Below are 21,422 nucleotides of genomic sequence, written 5' to 3' on the forward strand. Positions count from 1 at the left end.
TTAGTGACACGACTTGACACAAAGAACTTTCATGTGTTTGAAATCAACACGCTGAGGTTTATCTAAACACACCGATATCAAGCATCAGGTCTTTGTTGATGATCACTGAAAGAGACACTTGTGTTCAAATCCTCACTAAAGCATTAATTAGAAAGAAATAAAAACACACGACTGAGCGCACACCTCTGTTTTGTGTCGTTAGATTTGTAAAAGTCTTACCAAGATAACTGAACACTTTCTGAGCCATTGTGCTCTACAACAACCCAGCAGCCATTTGACAAACAAAAGAGAGAGAAAGCCTGAAGAAAGTGTGATGTGACTATCATAAGGAATAAATGAGTTCTTACACAACATTTACCTGAGAATAAATAAGAAGAATAAAAGGGTGAGAGAAACGGCAGGGCTGAAAAGTCAAGAAGTTCAGCACAAGTGAAGAAACCCGAGAGGAGAACGTGACATGAGAGACTAAAGGAAAGTGAAGTGTGAGAGCAGCCGTGATGTCTGGAGTGGCATTTCATTATAATACACATCAATATGTAATAATCAGGAAAAAAGATGCACTCAATCAAATGTATTAATGGCCAAAATGAGTACACTCCATGGAAAGCATTGCTTGAGATTAATAAAATGCAAATAAGAATTAATCTAGAGCATGAAGTAATATTTAGGACTTGCTGCTCACAACGCCTGATTTATCTTCCAAGTTTTTTTTTGTGTCATGCATTTAGGAGCTTAACTGATCATTTTTAGAAAAACACTGAAATCATTAAAGAAATCTCAAGATCACTTGAGGGTATCCTTGAAGCATTTGAAGAAGTCACTAATTACTAAAAATATTAGCACCTGTTACAAAATACCAATTTCCTACACAGAACATAATTTAGTTAGTCATATAGAACTTCAGATTCACGCGATAAAGCCACAGCACTCTAACTGAGGCCCTTTGACTCCCTGCTACCACAGCGAGTATGTCGTTTTAACACACTGAGTTCCATGTAGAGCGCATTTCACAAATGTCTGTCACCGTTTCCAATGCCAGGGATGTTAACTGACCTTCTGCTTACTGTATGTAGAAATGTTTAAGATTCAACACCAATTGTTTCAAACAGAATGTTACGTAAAATGTCCATTTACAAAAAACATTTCATTTATTTTCCATGTGTCTTACAGCATGCTGTGTAAATAAGTCATTAAAAATATCTTCTGAAACACATAGAGAAGCAGAATACTCTGCAGGAACTTGTGTTTAACAATGTGGATTCTTCACATTGTGGATTCATATTTATTTTCTAATGGTGTGTAATGTGTGTGAGTGGGCCTGTTGATGTGATGTGATGTGATGATCCATGTGTATAACGACAGTTGGAATGAATGACTAACGATTTCTCAATTAAGTTTCAAGATCCCTCGAAAAAAGTTCTTTTTCTTCTTCAGATACCTGCAATCCATTCCAAGATCTCTCCAAATCACTTCCTGTACAACGTCCTGCTCTTTAATGGAACTTCTCATTTATTTTAAGACATCTTAAAAATCCTTTGGCGGTGTCAGAAAATGTTCAACAACTTAGAGCAAGATGTCTTGAAATGGTTTTCTTAAAATATATGATTTTAGGAGATCTTGAAATATATCTGAGATATCATAAAAGACATTTAAGAGATCTTCAAACAGAAGTATTTCAATGGACTGTCATTTATTTGAGGACATCTTAAACTGCATTTCCAGACATCTCGAAATGTTCATTTGGCTTGCCATGCTGTACCGTTGTGTCAGTTTGCTGCAATAGGCCCTCTTCACAAGTGTTACATTTTAATATCTTAGTTATTTATGCATTTTCTTGGTTGTAAGATTAGTAAGAAAACAACAAAAAATGAGTTAAAAATGAAACAAAGATTCCTAACTCAACAATTGGCAGCATTGATGGACTGACCTTTGCAGCAGTCATCAAACAATTGGTTAAAATTACGTGCACCCAAGAAACCAAAGACAAAAATCATCTCCCCCTTTTTTTAAGCCCCTTGCAAACACCAGGGCCACATAACACTGTGCGTAGAATTCACACTAAAACATGGCGTACGGTAAAAAGTGGAAATGTGCATACGAACAAAAAAATCCAGATGTATAGATCTGTGCGTTTACCAACTTCCACGTTCTTGTGCTACATAAATCCCGGTCAACGTTAAATGTAACGCATATGCATGTGCACTGCTGTCCCATCCTGTTTCCTCCCAGAATTACGCTTCTTTGAATATGCAAATCAATGTAAATAGCCGTTAAGTTCACCGTTCTGTGAAAAGTCAATGGCAAAAGCACGGGAGAAAATAGAAGAATTTCACATTCAGCTCTTTAATAAATGTCAAGCCATCTGTAAGCTTAGAACACTGATTCTTCAAAACTATTAAAGAACATTGAAGTATATTTGCAGTACATGTTTATTTACTCTCTCCATATATCCATCCAGTCACACCAGTTCCAGCAAGAATACAGCACGAGGCAGGAACAATCCCTGAACGGGGCACCAGCTCTTCGCTACCGCTGTCCACTGTGTCCAGATGTTTAATTATCTTTACTAATAAAAGGCAAAGCCCTCACTGACTCACTGACTGACTCACTGACTCATCACTAATACTCCAACTTCCCGTGTAGGTAGAAGGCTGAAATTTGGCAGGCTTATTCCTTACAGCTTACTTAGAAAAGTTAGGCAGGTTTCATTTTGAAATTCTACCGGTAACGGTCATAACTGGAACCTACTTACGTACACATATACGGCCATAGCCTGCAGCTTGGTCGCCGTGTGAGGCGGAGTTACGTCCCTCATCGTCACGCCTCCCACATAATTGATTGCCTGCCCATATAAGGCTATCCATCAGCAGCTATCCAATAGACACGCTGCAACAAAATATTCGCGGGTGAAGGACTGTGCTTATGCAAACGAAGATGAGATGGTCAGGCACAAACTCAGGGAAAGTGTGAGAGAAACTTTTAAGTGCTGGGTCTTAGCTAACATTAAATAAAGCTGTGGACATCGCAAGATCGCACAACATAGAACGAGCACAGCTGAGAACCTTCGATGCATGTACTCCGAGTGGCTCATGTGAACTGACTTTGCAGGACTGGGAAAGGTAAATCTGTGCATGCAGTGTGTGATGTCTCAGATAAAGAGGAGGATGAGCTGCTTATTGATGCAGTAGGAAACGAACAACCCTCTGACGCTGAACAAGCCTTTTGTACACATATCAATAGGAAAGCAAGGTGTAAACCTTAAGTTTAAATTACGTTCATAGACACGCTGCCGCTAAATATTCGCAGGCAAATCCACAACTTAATACCGGGAATGCCTGTTAAACATCTTACATTCACGAGTACCGATTTGGGTAGTGATCACTTCGATGAATGAAACCTGTTCAAAAAACGCATTACACAATTGAGAAGGCAGCAAAAGAATATGAAGAGAGTGACGCATACAAGCATATTCATAAGTGCAGCTACCGCGGAAACAAAGCACGGTGTAAACCTTAAATTTAAATTATGTTCATAGACAGGCTGCCGCTGGCGTTTGACATGCCTACGACGAATACAATATTCGCGAGATACAAGTTTATTGAGAAAACGCAGGGTATAAACGAGACTTTTGATCACTTTGTAGCAAAGTTAAAATTACTGTAACGGAGTTAAAATTGCTGGTGTAGGACTGTACTTATGCAAATGAATAGGAAAGCAGGGTGTAAAGCTTAACTTTAAATTAGGTTCATAGACACACTGCTGCTGACGTTTGTCATACCGAAGACAAATACGATATTCGCAAGATACAAGTTTAATGAGAGGACGCAGGGTATAAACGAGACTTTTCATCACTTTGTAACGGAGTTAAAATTGCTGGTGAAGGACTGTGCTTATGCAAACGAAGATGAGATGGTCAGGGATAGAATAGTGTTTGGCACAAACTCAGCAAAAGTGCAAGAGAAACTTTTAAGTGCCGGTTCTGAGCTAACATTAAATAACGCCGTGGACATCGCAAGATTGCACGAGATAGCACAAGCACAGCTGAGAAGCTCCGATGCATGTACTCCGAGCGGCTCATGTGAACTGACTTTGCTCTGGCTTTAACTACTGTGAAATAAACAGACATAAACTGGAAGCGTGAGTCTGTGCCTTTTAATAATCTCGAGAGAAAAACATGGTGGCAGCGTAGGTGATGGAACTGCACCGAAAGTCACACCAGTTTGCTGTTAAAAGTTCAGGACACGGAGACGCTAACACGAAAGGAAAATGGAGGGTCTGAAACCGCCGCTGACATTAAGCCTTGATGCTAAAGACCTGGCGAAGTCATGGAGAACATGGAAGGACAAGTTCAGATTATTCACAGAACTTGCGATGCCGGAGGCAGAGGAAAACACTAAGGTCAGATTATTCCGTTATCTTATTGGAGAGAGCGGCAGAGAATTGTGTCAGGCGCTGACCGGTGATGAAAGACCTGATGAGTTAACCTTGAGCTTGATGATACGTAAATTTGATGAACATTACAACCCAAAAATAAACAAAACTGTAGAGAGGTACAGATTTTTTTCAAGAAATCAGGCAAGGGGAGAAAATATAGACAACTACGTCACAGATCTGAGAGTGTTAGCAGGAACATGCAATTTCGGGGAGATTAAAAATTCCCTTATACATGACCGAATTGTGTGCGGAACCAGTGATGCAAGTTTAGAGAGGTGCATACAAATATGCAGAACCACAGAACTGTCGAAGGAGAACAGCACAACAGTCACACGGGGTTCTCTATTCTATACTTCTCCCAGTGCGTCTCTCTAAACCCTCCGTTTAGAACATTGTCGGAACATTATCATAAGGCTTAACAATCCTATTATTACACCTTATACGTGCACCCAACCATCCTTATTACGGAGTCTTCCTTGCTTTACCGCTGGCTGCTTCTTTCCATTCACCTTCCCAGCTCTTTATTTTCCTTCTCACTTTTCCGCTCCTTCGCTGTCTTCTCCCTTTTCGTTCAAAATACACGCCTCCTTGCCTTTAGCGATTTGGGTAGTGAACACTTTGATGAATGAAACCTGTTATCTTTACAACGGTTGACAAACACAGAATGTAACTTGAACACAACACGTCCTCCAAATACGAACCTGATTGAAAGAAATAATGATAATCAAATCCTTGATGACAGCAACACTCATAACAGTCATAAAACAATTACATTGACAATCATGTTATTTTTAAAATGTTTCCTTTTCTTTTTCATAACTTCTTTAACACACTACTTCTCCGCTGCGAAGCGTAGGTATTTTGCTAGTTAACAATATACATTATTTAAATTCAGTTAAAAATGATCTGTATAATGTAATATATATACTTTACTGCATTTCATCTTGAAAATGATATCAAGAGCTCCAACAAGATAGCGCCTGGAAATCCAAATCGGCCAAAGCCAGTCGTCATCATATGTAAATATACAATACAATACAACATTTATTTATATAGCACATTTTCATACAAAAAATGTAGCTCAAATATGCGCTCTCTTCTATTGATTTGAATTGAATTCCTTTTATTGTTATTGTATGGTACAATGACATTCAATATGCAAATCCTCCAGAAAATTATTTTCTTATAAAATGGTAAAATAATAACATCAACAACAACAATAATAATAATATGATAAAGAAAACAATGAAAATATACAATATGAAAGCATAAGTTGCCCAGGTTGTGCATTATTACAAGTGTAATTGCAGTGAGGTCATTGTAATTCTAATTACAAACAGTTCTACCGGGAGCACTTGATGGACTGATTGAGTGTGTTTAGAGGTCTTGGGATGAAATTGTTTCTCAACCGCGAAGTTCATGCAGGAAAGGCTCTGAAGTGTTTGCTGAATGGGTGATGTTCAAATAGACTGTGCGCAAGGCTGAGACAGCATGTGCTAAAAGCTGTATCCTGATAATTCTCTCCACTCTTGACACAATCTGCTGTAGAGGTTTCCGATCAGCTGCTGTAGAGCTGTGATTCCACACTCAGATATAGTGGGTTAAAATACTCTGAGTGGTGCCCTTAGAGTAACAACGCTAAAGCAGCAATAGCATTTGGAATAGTTTGGCCATTCCATGTACCATTATATTGATACAGGTTGATTACAATCAGATGCCTTAAACTAAAAAATGATAGGTGGTGTATTTGATAAAGCCGTGTCAGGGATGTGAATCTAAAAAATAAAGCAAAGAAACTCAGGAACAGTAGCTTTGACGCTGGGTGCCGCCAGTTTGCAAAACCGAGCTGAAAACTTGCGTACGCAAGGGATTGAGCTGGCATGAATATGTGCGGGCTTTATGCCAAGTTTAGTTTTTATACATCACGATGTGAGTGTGGAAACAGGCGTACACAACAGTTTTGTGGGAATGCACCGTTTATACATGAGGCCCCTGGACAGACTGAAGCCAACTTTGAAGTAGCCGAATTGTCTAAACAAACCAAGTTGATCCTATTTTTGGTTTTCCTAACTGCTATCAATTTCCTAATGCAGTTCTGCATTGTATTTTCCTGGCTAACTTTAAATTAACTGAGCATTTTGGGCAGGTGAAGCTGTCTGTACTGTTGACTGGAACACCAGAACTGCACTTGCTGCAGGACACACAACATATAAATTTGTCCTTGATGGACAGAGATAGATTAAACTTATATTCAGCACCAAGTTCATCTTTATCCCTTTCTGCAATAGCTTCAGTGCTTTCTGTGTTTAGCTGAAACGCTAGAAGACTGTTGGCTTTAACGTCTCATGCCGTTGATTACTTCTCCTCATCAGATGTAGGCTTTTACTCCAGGTGACCTTTACTAACATATTCTTTATTTTTATTTTACTTTACTTTTTTTTACTCCAGATAAGTTTTTCAGCTGTTTTTTACCAATCCTGAAAAACACTCTTTGTGTATGTGAGATGCTGCTTGTGCTTCTGCTCGCTACAAATATTAGAGTTTATATTAGAGTTTCAGAGTTTGATTCATGCCAGGGTGACCAAAGACTCTGTTCAAGTGTACCCACTCTAAAACCCCTTTTCTAAATTCCTCTTGGACCAAAATTATTCACGTAAAAGTTTTTTCGCAACATCGGTTACAAATAACTTTCTTAATCTTTTGGGTTAATTGTGTGGGTATAAGTAATAATATGGATAAAACTTACTCAGGAGATAAGTTTCCAGCTCAAATGCCTGAATGGATTCTATTTTCAGGATAAAGCATTAGTAGTTATATTAATTGGGTTTATGTCACAATGATTTATGACCCTTAAGCCCCGCCCCCTTTGGACTTTGAACCGGAAGTCCCACCTTATGATTTATTGCCCTTAAGCCCCGACCCTATGATGCAAGACCGGAAGTCCCGCCCCTGCTGACGTCACGTCTCCCCCCACGTGACCTAGCCCCCGCCCTCTGGCACCTGATTGGTTCAGGAAACTGTCAAGGGCCTTTTGATGGATGTCTGTCCCCCCTTGAACCCGCCCCCGGCACCTGATTGGTTCAGGAAAATGTCAAGGGGAATTTGATTGATGTCTGACCCCTTTTGAACTCATCCCACAGCCACCCGCTTAATTAAACAAACTGTCAAGAGCAGCCCCCCTCCATGAACGGGCATGCCCTGACAAATCCAGGCCATTTACAGACCTGTTTCTATCCAGACCCTGCCGTTCACCCCTTCTGAAAAGGGCTGTATAAAAAGCGAAGCATTTTCTAAAGACACTGTGAAGAAAAATGGAATCTATGCCCAATGCCCCGGTGAAGCGTCCATTCCGCAGAATCTATTTGAAGGATCGTTTGAGAAGGGTTAAAAGATGTTTGGTGCCTGAGTTTCTCGAAGCTGAAGCTCGGTCTAAGTTGTGCGAAGCCCGGCTGTTATCGGAGGACAACAAGGAAAACTGTCCGCCAGCTTTAGTATTGAAGGACTGAATTCTGCAAATTGAAACGGCGGTCAAGTAACGGACTATGAGGGCTGAAACGTAACTCGATTCGTGTGATGACGCCACTGAAAACCATCCATTATTTTAAGCCACGCCCTCCCTCCCCTTTTATCATAAATACACAGCCTGTTAATCAGAGGACCAAAAGAAGGACCATTTAAAGCTCACCAGCATGTCGGCAGCTACTGACTTTGAAATGACGGGGATCAGCGTAACACCCTCCGGGATCCCGCCTGAAGCTCCAAAGCCTGAAGCTTCGTGGTCTGAGACTTCATGGCCTGAGGCTTCATGGCCTAAATCTTACCAGTTCCATAACTCGGTCCGGACTGACGGTCTTCAAGATCCCCAAGAATCTGACCTCCGGTATTTTAGTATACGACCCGATTACAGTCTCTGGTCAAGAGACCTCGAGCCGGATTGCGGATTCCATTCTCCAGGTCCGGGATGGTCTTGCGCCGCCTCCGCTGATGATCAGACGGATAACCCCATCTCCGCCAATGGTGCTCAGACGGATAGCACCGTCTCCGATAAGGGTACTCAGACGGACATCTCTTACCTAGCTCCAGGACAACCATGGGTGATCAGACAAGGTCCGGAGGAACCGGAAGAACCAATGTCAATCGATCCGGCTGAGACGGCCTTGGATTGCCCGGATGGTGTGCTGCCTGAAACCTGGAAAAAGGCTCAGCAAATTGTTAAAGGGCTGATGACGAGTCTGCTGGATATCATCGTCTACTACGATCAGAAAAAAGAATGTCAAGGCTGCGAGATAGCCCATCCCAGCCAGAGAAGACATACCTGCCTCTTTGAACCTGAAACCACCTACCGTCAAGGGCGCTTTCAGAGGATTCTGAAGATTTTTCGCAAGTCTTGGCTGAAAGGACTGGTGGTGAAAATTCTAGGTTATTTTAATATTCTACTGCCGATACACAAAATACACGCTGTGGTTGAAAAGATTGTGTGTGAGTTTGATAATACCAACTCTATTCATGATACAGTAATGCAGTCATTTTATGATATGGATGAATACTCTTACACTGTAGCCCGCCGTGTGGCAAATGAGTTTTGTAAGCGGAATCTTAATCATGAGGGTCATATGAACCTGTGGACTAAATATGATCTGGAATTTGATGATATGATAGAACTGAGTAGTAATTCTGTACGTGAAGCTGTGTGAACAATTCAGACTCCTAAATAAATGTTTTCTATAAGGTTAAGTGTTGTCAGTGTCTGTTTTATCACCGGCGATGGAGCAGGTCTTGGAAAAAACATATTATAACTCTGAGAACGCCGGGGGCTTGGGGGGTAAAGATTCCTTGAAAAGAGCACTCCGGCATGCGGGGCACCGTATTGGGGACCAAGAGGTATCCGATTGGTTATCTGGGCAATACGCCTACACGATCCGTAAACCGGCCAGAGTCCACTTTAAAAGGAATAAGGTGTACGCTTCCAATATAGATGGGCAATGGCAGATCGATCTGGCGGATATGACAAACCTGGCCGACTATAACCAGGGTTACAAGTATCTACTGACTTGTATAGATATTCTTTCTAAATATGCCTGGTTCAGGGTACTGAAAAACAAAACGGGTAAAGAAGTAACGAGGGCTTTTCGAGAAATTTTGGAGCAAGGTAGAGTTCCCGTCAAACTTCAGACCGATAGCGGTAAAGAGTTTCTCAATCGGGAATTTCAAAGCCTGCTCAAGAAACACGGAATTAAACATTTTACCACCACTAGTGAATTAAAGGCTTCGGTGGTGGAGAGATTTAACCGAACTCTGAAGACCAAAATGTGGCGTTATTTCAGCTCCCGGAATACCCGGTCCTATCTGCATGGGTTACAGGACTTGGTGAAATCTTATAATCTGAGTCATCACCGAGGTATAAAAATGCCCCCCACCGAGGTGAATAGTTCCAATTCTTGGAAAGTCTTTAAAACCTTATACGGCCTAAGTAAACCCCAAAGAAACCCAATATATAAGTTCAAAGTCGGTGATACGGTGAGAGTGTCGAAATCCCGGAATCCTTTTACTAAAGGATACGAACAAACCTTTTCAGACGAGGTATTTACCGTTTCTGAACTAGTCCCAAGGGAGACGCCTGTATACAGGCTCAACGATTATGATGGCGAAGACATTATAGGCTCCTTTTACGACGCGGAGTTAGAAAAGATTCGAGGGCCGGACGTCTTCAGGATTGAAAAGATTCTGGCGAAAAAAAATATCCGTAGAAAAAAGCATATTTTGGTGAAATGGCTCGGATGGCCCGAAAAGTTTAACAGTTGGATCCCTGAAAGCTATGCGCAAGATGTTATAGTATTTCATTCACAGGGATTTCACGATGGAGAGAAAAAGCTTTTACGTCGATCTCCCCAGCAATTCTTCCCGGGATGTTTTCCCTAATAACACCATCGCCGAATTTACCGTCAAATTAGCCGCCCCCATCGAACTACAGGGCCCCTGGGAAGTTGCATTGGCCGAAATTCAGTATCCGCACACCTGGAATACCCTAGATAAACCGGATAATAATTTTATTGTGGTGTCCCCGCGAATAGTTAAATATTATACTATTCCGTCGGGGTATTACGCTAGCCTCGAGAAAGTGACTTCAAGATGAATGAAGCGTTGGCGAAAGAACCCCAGGCCGCCGAGGGCGGTTCAGCCAACACTCCAATACCTGAAAACACTATGAGATTCCGCTACAGCGCTATCGAGCGAAGATTCTACGTCTTAAGCAGCGTGAAGGATGACTCTTTGCATGTCAAGGGACAGTTGGCGAGGCTTTTAGGAGCTCATGGGGACGTGAGCATAGGTCTGGTGAATGAAGCTCCATACCCCGCGGATATCAGAGCGGGGTTTTATACCTTGTACGTCTACAGCGATATTGTGTCTCACCAAAGAGTCGGAGACAGCTACGTCCCTCTCTTGAGATGCGTACATATTGTGGATGAGATGAATAAGATTACCACAATCACTTACGACAGGCCGCACTACGCTCCGGTCAGCAAGAGTCAGTTTGATACTTTGACCGTTGAAATAAAGACGGATCTGAACAAACCGGTTCCATTTCAGTTTGGTAAAGTCATTGTCAAGTTACATTTCAGACCCTGTAAAAGTTGTATACACGACTAATACAGAGATGAGATCTTACCTGGACCCTAGCCCCTACGTGCATTATTATGAAACCCAAGCGGTTTTCTGGGGCCCCCGTGATGTACGGTTCTGGGATCGGCGGAATATTTCGCGGATTGTTTAGACGGGCTTTGCCTCTCTTAAAAAGAGGCTTCGAAATTGTCAAACCCCACATTAAATCAGCCGCTAAGAATATTGTCAAAGACGTTGTGGCAGGGGCCATGTCGGAAGCGATGACTCGAGGAAGCGAAGAAAATCAATCGGGGTCGGGTCTGATGGTGATGAGGAAAACTAAGCGTAAGAGACCGCCCGGATCACGAGCCGGACCCGTCCTCAAAAAGACGCGCCGTTCGGCTTTTACATCATTTTCTTCTCTCCACCACAAGGATAAGTCCCGCAGAAAAAAGAAATCGAAAAACATTTTTTTAGTTCAAGATGTCTTTCATTCATCGAATGTCTCAAGAGTGTGTGATATCCGAACTGGACTTGTTTACGGTACCTTATACTCAGACTAGCGTAGAAAAAATCATCTATGTCGAGCTCCCCCCTCTCTCAGCTCTATCGGAAGTCACCCCGTTGGAGTTTCTGATACAACAACAACAACAACAACAACATTTATTTATATAGCACATTTTCATACAAACAGTAGCTCAAAGTGCTTTACATAATAAAGAATAGAAAAATAAGACACAATAAGAAAACAAAATAAATCAACATTAATTAACATCAAATAAGAGTAAGGTTCATTGGCCAGGGGGGACAGAAAAAACAAAAAAACTCCAGATGGCTGGAGAAAAAATAAAATCTGTAGGGATTCCAGACCATGAGACCGCCCAGTCCCCTCTGATTACCGGGAATGGGGAAGACTACTTGGACCTGAATAACACGCTTCTACACATCCGATGCAAAATCGTCAATGCCGACGGAACTAATCCGGGCCAAGGGGCCCGGTAGCCTTGGTTAATTATCCGATAGCCGCTTTATTTTCACAAGTGGATGTCACCTTGGGAGATCGCTTAATATCCCAGAGTTCCAGCCTTTACCCGTACAGGGCCCTTTTTGAGGAACTGTTAAATTACAGCAATGAAACTCTCAAGTTCCAATTTGCTTCTGTTCTTTTTTACAAAGACACGGCTAATGAACATGAAAACACCGCCTTGGATGTACCGAATGAGGGTTTCAAAAAAAGAAACGGATATATGGCCCAGGGTAAAACAGTAGAACTCCTCGGGCCTATTCATTCCGACCTATTTTTTCAAGAAAAATTAATTCTAAATGGGGTGAATGTCAGAATAAAAATGGTACGGAGCAAAAATGAATTCTGTCTGATGTCCGGAGATGGCGAGCGTTACAAAGTAAACATTTTATCCGCCGCTCTTTTTGTCAAGAAAGTTAAAGTTTCGGCGGTGAAAATAGGGTACGCCCAAGCTCTCACCACCGCCAATGCCAAGTACCCCGTGGAAAGAGTGAATATGAAAGTTCTCAGTATGCCAGCCGGGATACGAGTGAGCAATCAGGAGAACCTGTTCTTGGGACAGATACCCAAGTACGTGGTCCTAGGCCTGGTGGATAATGATGCCTTTTCGGGAGATTACGCCAGAAACCCCTTCAATAAGCATAACCAGGTGGAGTTCCTGGCCTTGTATTTGGACGGAGAGCAGATTCCAGCCAAACCATTTCAACCTGATTTTGCGAATGACATCACAGCTAGAGAATTTTACAACCTCGTGTTGGCCTCCGGAAAGCATTTGAAAGACCAGCCTCTAGCCATCAGTCGTTCTGACTTCTCCCGGGGATACACCCTGTTTGCCTTTGATTTGACGCCCGATCAAGAATGCGGAGACCATTTCTCCTTGGTGAAAACCGGGAACATGAGAATTGAAATCCGTTTTCGACAGCCCCTACCCCATACTGTGAATCTAATAGTGTACGCCGTCTTTGACAACATTATTGAAATAAACCAGAGAAGAAACATCCTTTATGATTACTAAAAAAGCATGAACACCCTGCAGATCGAGGAACTCCTGGCCGGTAATCTCTACACAGGAAATCTATTTTACGGAGTGTTGGCGTGCGACAAACTGCCGGAAAAAATACTTACGAATCTCCCGGCCATGATCATCGTCAATACTCACCGTCAAAACCAACCCGGAGAGCACTGGTTGGCGATACATCTCAGAGAAGACGGAATTGGTGAATTTTTTGACTCTTACGGCTGCCCGCCAGACTTTATCTATTTTCCTGAGGAAATATACCGCTTTTTAAACAGAAACTGTAAAGAAATTATTCACCATACCCGACAGCTTCAAAGCTGGTTTTCCAGCGTCTGCGGGCAACACTGTATTTTTTTCCTGCATCACAGAGGAAAAGGACGTTCTTATCAAGAGGTTATGAACCTGTATTTTAATGAAGTCACCAAGAACGATGATATGGTTCAAAAATTTATCAACACTTTGTCTAAGAACACTTCCAGAGGTTTTCAGGATCTTCCCTGCATGCAAAGTTCTATGCCCTGTCATTATCTTAATAAAGAATAGACAGTCTGTATAATCAAATGTAATATTTTATTAAACAAAAATATAATTACATTTCAATAAGGAATCCATTCATTCTTTTTGCGAGATTTGGTTTTCTTATCCACAGTTGTAGCGGAAGCAGCAGGGACCGAGGCAGCAGAGGCAGCAGAGGCAGCAAAGGCAGAACTCCCGTCTGGGGGAGAAGTTTTGAAACTCTCTAGAAGTTCTCTTGTGTCGATGTTTGGTACGGCAGAGGTCGGAATGTTCAAACCGGCCAGGGCCTTAATAAATTCTTTCCAACCCCTGGGTCTCCGATAGGACGGTATGTTGTGACGGGCGGTTAAGTTTCGCATTAGATCGACCATATTCGTACCGGGTAAAGGTTCTCCGCGAAACACAAACTCTCCCAAGCCATTCCAGTAGGTTGTATTAGGGTGATGCGACATTTTCTGTAAAATAATTTCGTTATATTTCTTTGATTTATCCGGAGCACTTTTCAAAATCTCGTCGTACACCCTTTCTTCTGGGGTACTAGGAGCCTGTTTAAGAGCTCCCGACGGTTCCTCCTGGCTCTCGTCAGGCAGCAATAATGTCAGAGAACCGGATTGTTTATCCGCTTTTTTCGCAAAGGTCAGATATCTTTGCAAGATGGTCGTATAAAGTTTTACTTTTGCGTCGGCGCTCAAGTCACCGCATTCAAGTATGAGTTTCAGTTGCTTATCCAGTTCACTTTCCGTAGCACTTAAAAGGCCGGTGGAATTTGGGGCTTTCTGACGCCATTGAGCCATTTGTTGTTGAGGGACCAGGTACATCTTGCGCATGTATTCCATATTTATACTCTCGACCCTATTAAACTAGTAACGAAAGGAATGGCGGCGCTTAATAGGGCACAGAGAAACCCCCCTTTCTGATTTAAAAGGGCTTTTTTCTTTTTAACGGTGAGTTTTTTATCGAAGTTTTTTAACAGAGCAACGATGCTTCTTCAACAACTTGAACTGTCTGGACGTCAGCGGGACGCGGCCTTTTAAAGTATTGAGAGCTATTTCTGACAGAGCGTAAATTAAACCGTCCGGAGCCTCGCTCAGCAATGCTTTTCTTCGATGACAGGAACCCCTGTGTAGGGTCTTGAGCAGAGAGGGAGATTTGTTTTTATTCTGCACGACATGTCGGCTTCTCAAATACTCGGAAAATTGCCCGTCTTTATCTTTTCACGATGTACACCACGGGCCAGTCCGGAGGAAACAACCCGGTACGTAAACGAAATTCGTCAGGCGTAGGGGCTTTTAGATCCACCAACAGATAACCGTAAGGTTGTCTAGTAGCGTCCTCAAAGGCCTCCACAAAAAATTTAACCCTCCCAGGGCACTAAATTGGTAATTTGCAGTTTATCTCTAGGGTTTTTAAAGAGGGTAATGTAATTGGCATTCAGATTTATCGTTCTACTTTTCTTGCCTTGAAAAAATAAATTTTGGACCAAGTAAATGATGGACAGATTCCTATGGTGAGTATATTTTGTGAAGGCCCTCTCTATCTCATCGCTATGACTCGCCTGTTCCATTAAATCGTCGACGATCACCAGGTTAACGTGGTCAGGGGGCAGTAGTTCGTCGTCGCTTAAGGAGACGGGTAGCCCCTCCAAAAATTTGGTTTTGGGAAATCGAGCTAGTAGCTCATCGTACAGAGGCTGCCAGCAGCTGTAAAACCAGACTATATTGTCAGGGCGAGAAAGCACATGGTCCGCGTGCTCCAAGAGCTTTTTCACATAATGCGATTTGCCCGAACAAGAGGGTCCCGAGACTATTTTCGAGAACGGATGTTGAAGTCTAACGTCAAAATCCTCTTTAGTATCCATAGGGGAGAGTGGTGAAATCGGGCAACAGAACCCTTTTGTTGTACACCACTCTGAATCTTTTTCTGAGTGGACGAGTTTGTAACGTCAGGTTCTTTTTGTTCCTATGAATCTGCGCGCCATGAACCGTTATTTCTTTCACAAGATCGCGTTCCACAAAACTATGCACTAAATCCAATAGCGAGTATAGGTTTACCGCTTGAGCCGTTTCGTCATGCAGACCTTGCCTTTGAACGTTCTGTACACGTACGTTTTCGGACCCCCAGAAACAAACTCTTCTATGAAATCGTCAGGATCTAGTTCGCTGGTGAGTTCCCCTAAATAGTCCCTGAGCGGCGGAGTGTACTGCCCGGGTGAGGCTGTGAAAATAACGGAATCTGTATCATGATACAGAATCCTCGACCCTAAACGTTCCAGCAAACCGTACAATTCTAGGCGGGCATAGGCCGTGGTAAAAGCAGCAATCACCACATTGACGGGGCCAGGTACAATGTATCTGTCATCCGCATACCTCCACTGCACTTGAGCGATTTCGTCGCTGACGAAATAAAAATAGGACACCCTGTACATGTCTGAGAACATGTAATCAAAGAACTCTTGGCTGCGTTTAACAAATGTTGTGGTCGGTTGATTAGGTTTCTGACCGAATTTTCCCCAAAGAGAATTCAGAAATAACTTGGAAATTTGTCTCTTAGCGGGGTTGGAGGTGATGTTTTTACTCTCCAATAAGACGCCTTCTTTTATGAAATAGTCGTCAACATAGCGCCGGCGGGAGGCCCCGTCCTGAGCCCACGAGGGCCACCCGGAGGCTTTCTGTTTGCCTTTCAGATGAATTTTGATGTAATCGGCAAATAAATCGGATGTGCTCTGTTCGTAGTGCCATATCTCGTGTATTTTTAAAACTCTATACTCTTTATCTAAGGCTTTTAGTATTTCGACGCTGCACCAGGTTCCTGTTAAAGACCTTTCCCGATCATTGTGACTGCAAAGGCTGGTAGTTGTTTGGGTTTCTGCACACATACGACACAGAGTGAACATCAATTTAGCGCAAATTCTTAAAGGGAGGACTGGAAAATACAGATTACGAGGGCTGCACGGTGATTTTAATAAGCCCGAAGTAATCTTTAAGATCCCCAGAGTCCTCAAAAACAAAGGTTGGGTGGCCGATCGGGTAGGTTTTTGTTTTGTTGACGTAAGGGTATAGACTTGTAAAATCGTAATAATGCATTTGCTCGGCGCCTTGAACCTTATGATATAATTTGATAGCGTTGGTGCGCCCTCCATACAGGGCATCACGGGGGCTGATAGGTTCAGGACGCTCAAAGCATCTTAAGAAATCCTGAAGCTCCGAATCCTCTTTTTTCATGCTTTCCCATTGATGTTCCCAGAGAACTCTAACCGCCAGATTAAATTTTTCATGCAATTCCTTTACCTTGTCGTCAAACGTCTTAAACAATTCGGCAAAATGCGTCCCTATGAGAGGATGTTTAGCTCGCGCGTCGTAGCATTTGGGGCAGCCGTGATAAAACATCCGCAAACTCAAAGGCCGTCGGGACGCCCTGAACTTCGACGTAACCGTCTAGATAAAAGGACCCCATCTTTACTTCACCGTGATTCAGGGCGTGTCGAATGTTTATATTTTCCTTCTCGGAAAGAAACATCAGCCATTGAATAGAAGCATTAGAATAAGCTTTGTGAGTGCTTTTGTAATGATCGCTCGGAATGATTCCAATCGTGTTATCAGGCATGCAATTTTGTCTGTACATGGACAGGCAGAGAGAAGCTAGGGTCATACACTGAAAAGGATCGATATTACCGATCCTGAGCACTTCCTCTCTAAATTTCATGCACGCCGTTCTCAAAATAACCATGTCGTTTCTACAGTAGAAAGCTATTTCTCGTCTAAAGTTGAAGGTACCGCTTTTAATCGATTCGTACCAAGACAGAAATTCCTCTCTTTCCCGACTCATCATGTATTGAATGCCGTAATATTTAGGCTCGGGGTACGGTCCGATGTAATTTTGATTTTCAACAGTGTTAAAGAAATGGGGAAAGTATCCTTTTTGAGCCTGGAATCCCAGGGCCTTGGGCATCCCGCTCAATTTCATGGGTAAGAAGCTCAACGAGTCGATAAATCTCAATTCATAATCTTCTTCTATAAAACAAAGTAGCTTACAACCCTGAGCTGTAACCGTCAGAGTTTGCCCACTCTCGACGAGATATTTCAGTAGGAAATAGCCGTCATACCCCTTAGAATTATGAGCTATGAACGTGTACTCTTGGTATTTCGGACATCGATATCTGTGGATGAACTTTGCGACACAGTCCTCCCCGGCCCAACTCCACGATTGACTGCTCCAATGCATGCAGTGGATGTAATTGGGGACGTGGATGCCGTCATCTTGACGGCACTCAAAATCATAGAACACGTACTTTTCCTAGAGCGGTCTTAGCGGTAAACTTTGAATAAAACACTGATGATTTTCATCCGATTTTTTCAGGACCATTCTACAAACGCGACAGCGTTTGGTTCGACACTTGTGAGGTTTTGAATTGTCTTTCGAGGTGTATCTCAGTTTGCAGAGGGGGCAGACTTTATGGACGCCGCAGATACTTTCAGACCTGCGCGTCTTTTCATTCCATTTGGGCGTTTTATGGATTTCGAAGCAAAGCCTTGATCGTCAGAAATGCTGGCAGTCGGAACATCGGAAAGCCTCTCCGTCAACCCAGCAACAGTCTGTAGATAAACAGACGTCACAGTGTTGCTCACAACGATGTCGTGAAGGGTTAGAATACCCCGTGTAGCAAAAATCGCAGATGTAGTCAAATCCCAGAAAGCCTTTTAGATTCAAAATACCGTAATAATGTTTCTGATGCAAAAACAGGAAAGCCTTCTTTGTATCTCTAGCCCCTGACGCTTCAAATTTTAATAGTGTGATAGTGCTCGGTTCCTGGTACCAGACGATAATTTTAATTCCCATTAAACTCTCAAACTTTTCAATATCTGAAAACATTACTTTCTGATCCGTTGATAATCCGACCCTGACGTGTAATCCACGAGCCTCTTGTTCACACAATTTCTGATTGTTTCTGAATCTAGCATTTAATACAGCCAGCAAACATCTGGCAAAACAACACTGATCATCCGGGTTGAAGGAGATCCATAGGTGTTTCCGTTTCTTTTGAACGATTACATCGTTGAAAAGGGTACGGGCTTTACGCCTAGGACCCCCACCACCAGATGGAACCCTAACTACCTGAACGATTAGCATCAGACTGGAATCGGCTAATATAGTAGTGTGACTCTGGAGAAGTAATTCAGTTTGATTAAAAAAATCCTCCACAGAAAGCATACCCGCGGGGGTTAGGGAAAAAACACTGGGATTGAGTGATTCAGCCTGTAATTCTAACTGCACTAGATCCCTAGGATCCAAAGTGCTCGTAAAACTGTCTAATATTTGTTGAACGGTCTCGTATATATGATTAAAAACTTCGGCGAATGAATCGAGTGTGTAGGCCTCAGAAAAATTGAAACGGTGTCTAATCTCGATATTGTTAAATTTTGCACGCTCCGTTATAGATGTGGACGGATGCGGATCTGGAGAGGAAGGATTGTCCGTATGTGAAGTAGAGGGCTGTGGAGAGCCGAGACTCGAGATTACCCCGGACGGCTTAGTCACTCCGGAGCCTGTCTGAGGATTTGAAGAATCCGGCCCTGTTAAAGCGTCAGCAGGCATGTACTGATGCGAGGTAGATGGCTGTGGAGAGTCTGTTTCGGAAGTATCCGACCCTATTAAAGCGTCAGCAGGCATGTGCTGCTGCGAGGTACAGGGCTGTATTAACGCTTCACTGACAGGGTGATGTCGAAGCGAGAAACTACTTGCCCCAGAGGTACCTGAAGTAGAAGGTTGTGGGCTTTTTACATTCGGATCTAGGGTCTTAGGTTGTTGGGCCAGACCTGAAGACGTTCCGGCCTCAGAAGAGGTATTCTTCAAAAGCTCCAGCAGAGCATTAACTACGGCTATTTCATCAGAATTTAGAACCTGGAGCGCATTATTAATGAGATCAAAATTGTCGATCGGATGGGTCACAGGATGTGGTGACTGAACAATTTGAGGAGATCGCGGAGGGGCGGGAATTTTAGGGGGCTTTATGGAATATTCTAAGTTATCATACATCTCTTTTAATAGTCTCAGGTTTTCACTGGACGGTCTTTTCCTACCTTTACGCCCTTCAGGATGTTCACATTCACTGCCACTACCGTCACTACTGTCACTGCTTCCACTAGAACTGTTTTCAGGCATGACCTAAATTTAATCAAAGCCTACAATTATGAACACAGAATATGCAATTATGAACACAGAATATAATATCAATTATGAACCCAGAATATAATATGCAATTATGAACACAGAATATAATATTTTGCAAAAATTATTTTCATAAAAAATAATATAAAGCGGCTCCTTTATTTACGGGTTAGATGGATGTAAAAGGCATTCATATGCATCAAGTCTAAACACATTTCGGGTGTGGAGTTGTACACAGGAGCCTCCAATTCTACAAAGTCCACCAGTAATTGGCGCAGCCGCTCCAGTCTTTGTCGATGTCTCCGTTGGTGTTCAGGACGGAGGGAATAACGGTTTATAGGCCGATATCCGTGTTCAGAGTGAAGCGACGCCGACAAAGGCGAACACCTGTTAGAAAAAGAGGGCGCTGGAGAATACTGCACACCGCTCCCAGGGGGCGCCGGAGAATACTGGACACAATTCTCAGAATGCGCCGGAGAATATTTGACACCGATCTCGGAGAGAGGAGGGGTTTGTAAATTTTTCCAGTTACAGTACAGGTTTAGAATTTCTGAACCGTCCAGCACTTGCGTTAAAATACCCGGGGGACTGTGGTCTGTAAATACAACGTATGAACTTTTTTTTAGTACAAGGCATCATTTCACATTTGTATGCCGTCGATAAAATGAAATGACACTTACTGCAATTGTTCAACCCTGAGGAAGCCCTTTGAGAAACTTCTTAACTGTGTAAAGGACTAGCTTCTAAAAACAAAAACAAAAAGTCCTAAGCTTCCAAGGTTTGCCTCGGTTCATTAAAAAACATGCGTGCGATCTCTTTAAATCAGTCCATCCACACACATACAACCACAGCTCACGCGTTATCACCCTGCAGATTCTGTTCCGCTAGATGCTTGTCCATATAAAAAATTCTATTTTATGTTAGCTAAACAGAATCTCGAACTAAATCGATTATTTTGTAACTACCTGAAACCTTAATCCCTACACCAAGATAAAAACTTTATCAAAACAGACACCCTAGTTCTTAACCCTATTCATTTACACATGAACAATACACTGGAGACGTTTACAAGTCGCCCGGACTTTGGACACAAGCGTGCCCAAGCTCAAGCACACACACAATGCGCGTGCCCAAATGCACGCACACACGCACGAGTGCTCTGAAGCTCCTAGACAAGCCCCTTGCAAGCCTAAAGAATTTTTAAAAAAAGGGTCTTACCTGAATCCGTATAATAAATCGGAGACTCTACAGGGATATAACCCTCTAAAAACATATAAAAAAAAGGATTCAAACCTCCATTTTAAAAACATGCTCGTTTAATGCTTATAAGAATCATGAAAGGGACTTACCTTGATTCAGAGACAGCCCGGTTTCTGCAGGGATTCCTGTATGAACGATAATTATTTTTCATGTAGTTCTAGTCGTTAAAAGTAGAAATCATTAAGAAGTTTGTCAAAACGCACCGTCGTGGCTGAAATTCATCTTGTCGTTCTCAGGGCGATCGAAGATATGGGTTTGGTTATGGAAGCCTCTCTTTTTATTGAGAAAAGAGCCGTATTTTGGAAGTGCTTTATGTTAATGTTTAGCAATCATTTGAACCGGAATATATTTAAATGGGGATGAAAAAAGGTTTTAGATCAATTTTAAAGCATCTCTCTTTATAAA

This window comes from Polypterus senegalus, chromosome 3 (assembly GCF_016835505.1).
Source record: "Polypterus senegalus isolate Bchr_013 chromosome 3, ASM1683550v1, whole genome shotgun sequence".
NCBI lineage: Eukaryota > Metazoa > Chordata > Cladistia > Polypteriformes > Polypteridae > Polypterus > Polypterus senegalus.